Source organism: Pogoniulus pusillus, chromosome 11 (assembly GCF_015220805.1).
Source record: "Pogoniulus pusillus isolate bPogPus1 chromosome 11, bPogPus1.pri, whole genome shotgun sequence".
Classification (NCBI taxonomy): domain Eukaryota; kingdom Metazoa; phylum Chordata; class Aves; order Piciformes; family Lybiidae; genus Pogoniulus; species Pogoniulus pusillus.
In genome coordinates this window covers 3487649-3493843 of record NC_087274.1, presented here as the reverse complement: position 1 = coordinate 3493843, position 6195 = coordinate 3487649, and the positions used below count along the sequence as shown (strand labels likewise).

Sequence of the window (6195 nt, the reverse complement as noted above, 5' to 3'; positions counted from 1 at the left end):
TACTGTCTGTGATAGACACTATCAGGCTGCTCTCTATTTATGTGGTCACCATAGAATCAATCTGGTTGGAAGAGACCTCCAAGCTCATCCAGGCCAACCTAGCACTCAGCCCGATCCAGGCAACTAGACCATGGCACTAAGTGCCTCATCCAGACTGCTCTGATAGTGATCTTCTGCCAACACCATCTCAGGGTGCTCTTGCACTACTTTTCTGCTGGCAGGTATCATTCCTTTTCTTGGAATATACTATCTGTGATAGACACCATCAGTCTGCTCTCTATTTATGTGGTCATATAATCAACGTGTTTGGAAGAGACCTCCAAGCTCATCCAGTCCAACCTAGCACCCAGCCCTATCCAAGCAAGTAGACCATGGCACTAAATGCCTCATCCAGGCTTATGTTGAACACCTGCAGGAGTGGTGACTCCACCACCTCCCTGGGCAGCCCATTCCAATGCCAATCACTCTCTCTGACAACAACTTCCTAACAACATCCAGCCTGAACCTGCCCTGGCACAACTTGAGACTGTGTCCCCTTCTTCTGTTGCTGCTTGCCTGGCAGCAGAGCCCAACCCCACCTGGCTACAGCCTCCCTTCAGGTAGCTGTAGACAGCAATCTTAGCACAGGCTAAGGGGATTCAGGTAGTTGTAGACAGCAATCTTAGCACAGGCTAAGGGGATTCAGGTAGTTGTAGACAGCAATCTTAGCACAGGCTAAGGGGATTCAGGTAGTTGCAGACAGCAGTCTTAGCACAGGCTAAGGGGATGTTATGATATGTGTCAGTCTGCTGATCTCTTCAGTTTTTAATTCACAAGACTAGATTTGAAGGCCCAAATAGCTTTTTTCTTTAATTAAAGAAGAAAGCAGAGACAAGAGCAGTGGTGCTGGTTCAGGCAGGGCCCATCCAGCTGAGTAACTTGTCTCTCATCAGTGACCACAGGTGCACAGTTAGGAAGTATTGGGAAGAGGGCAAGCAGATGTGATCCTTCCTCTTAAGAATCTTTTACTTTCTGAGCACTTGGGGGATTTTCTGAGGCAGCTGTGGTCTGTGTTCAGTAGCATCCAGTGCTTGTCTTTCTCTGAGCCCACCTGAGTGTCCTGCACCAGTGCTGTTTTTTGCACTGGGTTCTTCTGGGCAAGGACCTCCAGGGACCAATTGTCCCTTGCACAAAACTGAAACCACCTACTTTGTCTTTTACCAACCTGTGTGCCATGTTCCTCTAAACAAATCATAAAGGCTCTTTTGTCTAGCTGGTACAAGAGAGGTTTGTTCTTTCATCCACATCATTTGAGTGCGTTGTTTGTATTTCAAAGTCTGAGCCTTTCTGCCTTTTTTTCCCTCTCTCTCTCTCTGTGTACAAGCTGAAGGCTGAACATTTGCCTACACAAAAGAACTGTTCTGCTGCACTCAAAAGAATGTGAATTAGTTTTTTGGAAAAGATACTCAAAATCATCCAGAGGAAGGGAAAGACACAGTCTGCAAAACAACAAACACTCCAGCTGAGGCAAGGGGGTTTTATTTATATGCTTTAGAAAGAGCTAAACCCCCAAGAAACATCCCCAAGGGCCCCCATCAGATCTGTGTGTAACAGCGTCGAGCTCCGGTTCAGCTGTGTAAGTAGGAGATACTTTGTCGTGTTCCTAATACGCCTGAGATGGGAGAAAAGAAAGCAAGAGGTTGTCACTCAGCATTCTGATGAGAACATTGATGTTCTGGGTTTTACACTCTATGGTCTCCAGAACATCAGCCATTTATTTCCCACCCTGTGGAGAGCTGCCATGAGGCTCATGCAAAGGCAGCTATGAGCTCTGCGGCGGTTTTGCGCTGCTCCCAAGGAAACTCAAGTTGAAGTAGGGCTGAGAGCCCTGGGGCTGTTTAGGCTCGAGAACAGAAAGCTGAGAGGAGATCTTCTCAATGTCTAGAAATATCTGAGGGGTGGCTGTCAAGATGAAGGTGCCAGGCTCTTGGTGGTGGAGCCAAGTAATAGCACAAGGGACAGTAGGTACAAGCTAGAACACAGGAGGTTCCACCTCAACACAAGGTGACACTGTCACTGTGAAGGTGACAGAGCACTGGAGCAGGCTGCCCAGAGAAGTTTTGGGGTCTCATTGCCTGGAGACAGAACAAGGCAACACAGTCTCAAGTTGTACCAGTGAAGGTCTAGGCTGGATGTTGTTAGGAAGTTGTTGTCAGAGAGAGTGATTGGCATTGGAATGGGCTGCCCAGGGAGGTGGTGGAGTCGCTGTCCCTGGAAGTGTTGAAGCAAAGCCTGGAGGAGGCATTTAGTCTAGTTGCTTGGATAGGGCTGAGTGCTAGGTTGGATTGGATGAGCTTGAAGGTCTCTTCCAATCTGGCTGATTCCATGATTGTATGATTTTCAAAACTAGGATGTGTTTCTATGTGACCTGCCCTAGGTGATCCTGCTCTGGCAGGGCAGTTGGACTGGATGATCTCTGGAGGTCCCTTCCAACCCCTCCTGTCATTTACATGTCACAAGAGGAAACAGGATTTTACTGATTAGGACATATCAATGAACTGCAAATTCATCCCTGGCAAATGATTAATTGTTATAATGAGCCATTTTCCCCCCTCAGAATCTTTCAGAAATGTATTTTCTGTGGCATCTCATAGAATCATGGAATGGTTTAGGTTGGAAGAGACCTCAAAGCTCAGCCAGTTCCAACCCCCTGCCATAGGCAGGGACACCTCCCACTATAACAGGTCACTCAAGGCCTCATCCAATCTGGCCTTGAACACCTCCAGGGAGGGAGCAGCCACAACCTCCCTGGGCAACCTGTGCCAGTGTCTCACCATCCTCACTGCAAAGAACCTTTTCCTAACATCTGCCTTGAATCTCCCCTCTGCCAGTTTAAACCAATTCCCCCTTGTGCTGTCATTACAAGACCTTGTCAATAGTCCCTCCCCAGCCTTCCTGTAGCCCCCTTCAGATCCTGGAAGGCCACTCCAAGGTCTCCTTGAAGCCTTCTCTTCTGCAGAGCTCCAGCTCTTGTAGCCTGTCCACATAGCAGAGCTGCTGCAGCCCTCTGAGTATCTGTGTGGCCTCTTCTGGACTGGCTCCTACAGTTCATAGAATCATAGAATCAGCCAGGTTGGTCGAGACCTCCAAGCTCATCCAGTCCAACCTAGCACCCAGCCCTAGCCAAGCAACCAGACCATGGCACTAAGTGCCCCATCCAGGCTCTTAAAACATGGTTAGATGCCACAAAGTGGGTGGCAGCGCCTTAACTGCATGCATGTTGTAGAGGCCACAAGGGCCTCTTCCATCCTTACCAAGGGGAGTGCAAACCTTCTCTCCTTTCAACACCAACTCTCTCAGAAGATTATGGGTTTGTTTCTGTGCTTAGTCTTCTTTTTGACTGTGTGTTAGCAGATGCATCCGAACCTTCCCATTAGCACTGGGATATGTAAAGAAGCCCTGACACAGAATAAAACCTTATGACTCAGTGCTTCCCATCCTGCAGTCTGAGAAACTTTGAGGGCAGGAGGGCAGAGAAGAGCATCAATGGCAACACAGGATAAAAAGACACAGGTAGAGTGGTGCAGGCTGTAAACACACCGGTGCAGAAAGACACAGAGGCAGCAAGCGGTGTTGATACAGAGACAGACAAAATACTTCTGCCTCCTTCTCACCACTGGGGTAATGACACACAAACACTCACCCAAGTGATTTATGCTGCCACATCCTACCTTCTCCCAAAGGCTGAAAGCATTTTGGGTACGGTGTTGCCAAAGAGTCTGAGTAAGAACAATGAACAGTTTGGTTGCTGACTGTGTAGTAGGACCTGGGAAAAGCACAGCAGTAGTGGACATCAGCTGGGAATTAGAGTTACCTTGTCATAAAGAGCTACTGGACAAAACAAACTTAGGCAAGGGATCTTCAGCCCTGAACACTGTGGATCTTCAGCACTAAACGCTGTGGATCTTCAGCCCTGAACACTGTGGATCTTCAGCACTGAATACTGTGGATGCTCAGCACTGAATAATGTGGATCTTCAGCACTGAATACTGTGGATCTTCAGCACTGAACACTGTGGATCTTCAGCACTGAACGCTGTGTATCTTCAGCACTGAATACTGTGGATCTTCAGCCCTGAACACTGTGGATCTTCAGCCCTGAACACTGTGTATCTTCAGCACTGAACACTGTGTATCTTCAGCACTGAATACTGTGGATCTTCAGCACTGAACATTGTGGATCTTCAGCACTGAACATTGTGGATCTTCAGCACTGAACATTGTGGATCTTCAGCACTGAACACTGTGGATCTTCAGCACTGAACACTGTGGATGCTCAGCACTGAACACTGGATCTTCATCACTGAACACTGTGGATCTTCAGCACTGAACACTGTGGATCTTCAGCACCGAACACTGTGTATCTTCAGCACTGAACACTGTGGATCTTCAGCCCTAAACACTGTGGATCTTCAGCCCTGAATACTGTGGATCTTCAGCCCTAAACACTGTGGATCTTCAGCCCTGAACACTGTGGATCTTCAGCCCTAAACACTGTGGATCTTCAGCCCTGAACACTGTGGATCTTCAGCCCTAAACACTGTGGATCTTCAGCCCTGAACACTGTGGATCTTCAGCCCTAAACACTGTGGATCTTCAGCCCTGAATACTGTGGATCTTCAGCACTGAACACTGTGGATCTTCAGCCCTAAACACTGTGGATCTTCAGCACTGAATACAGTGGATCTTCAGCACTGAACACTGTGGATCTTCAGCCCTGAACACTGTGGATCTTCAGCCCTGAACACCGTGGATCTTCTGCACTGAATACCACCAGGGAGGTGGTGGAGGCACCGTCCCTTGAGGTCCTCAAGAAAAGCCTGGATGAGGCACTTAGTGCCATGGTCTGGTTGACTGAACAGGGCTGGGTGCTAGGTTGGACTGGCTGAGCTTGGAGGTCTCTTCCAACCTGCTTGATTCTATGAGTCTATGATTTGAACTAAATTCTGTAAGTGATATGAAACAGAAAGAAACACAGAATGTGTCACATAGGGGGGAAAAAGAGATGAGGAAAGTCTAGCTTCTGGAATTTGACTCTGAGCTCCCTGTGACCTGCTTTTGACTTAATTATGGCAAGTGATTATTCCACAAGAGTTGCTGGTTCAAGTGTCCCATAAGCTGACTGTGTGCAAAACCCTTTAGAAGTTGAGACTGGATGAAGCAACTTGGTTTTAGAAAGCAAGTTTGCCATGATCAAGTCTGCCTTTGTAAAAAGGCTTTGGAGAAGAGCTACTTGTCCTGAAAACTCTCTGGAAAAGGAAGTGGTTGTAAATTGCTTTGAAATATGAGGATAAATTAGGTTGTAAACTTCCTCATAGGTCTCAAGCAGGAAGTGATTCCTGCCTGTTGAGTGTTTTTTTACAAGCAGGAAATAATAAAAGAGCTACAATTGCCAGGGTTGATGAAGATATTCTCCTTGGCTTTGTCTTTGAGCTGCTCTGATGCAGCTCAGTGCATGTAAATAGTGACAGAGCAATCCAGGCACTTCTCCTCTAGGAAGGAGGCAATTTTTTAGTGCTTTTTGGTCAGGAAAAGATGCAGGCAGCAGCATGCTGATCCAGCAGATGAGTAAAAAGAGAAGGCATTGCACAGGCAGCAGGATGACTCTGAGAAACCCCTTCCAGAATGAACACAGATGCTTGCACTTGCAGGCCTAGCATGACAGGGAAGCAAATATAGAAAGGACTTGAGAAGTTGTGCTTGTTGCAGCAGTAATCAGATTGTTCAGAGCAAAACTCATAAACCATCCAGTGAGAACTTCTATCAGTGGTGAAGTCTCTAGGATATGACCCAACTGTTCATGCAGGGGTGCATCTGTTATCTGAATCATAGAATCAACCAGGTTGGAAGAGACCTCCAAGATCATCCAATCCAACCTAGTACCCAGCCTTAGCCAATCACCTGGACCCCAAAATGGTGCTTTGGAGTCATCAATTCTGAAGCTGCTTGCCAGGAGCTGGGAAAAGCTGCTGCTGTGATTTAATAACCACGTATATGCATGAACACAAACAATGCTGAGCCCTTGTCCAGATGGCCTGAAGCAGAAGCAAATTGCAAATGCTACCCTAAGCAGAAGAGCAAGGCATGGGCTGCTGCTGCTGGGAATGTGCATGCTCAGGAAGAGGTCACAGGCATTTTCCTCCAGAAATTTCCAGGG

The 6195-nt window shown here is 47.4% G+C and overlaps 1 non-coding gene across 1 annotated transcript; it reads right to left on the bottom strand.

Moving 5' to 3' along the window:
- Nucleotides 1-3206: 3206 nt before the first annotated feature.
- Nucleotides 3207-3327, bottom strand: LOC135179821 (U6atac minor spliceosomal RNA). Its single transcript, XR_010304136.1, has one exon. It is a non-coding gene; the product is annotated as a U6atac minor spliceosomal RNA (small nuclear RNA).
- Between the last annotated feature and the right edge of the window lie 2868 nt (nt 3328-6195).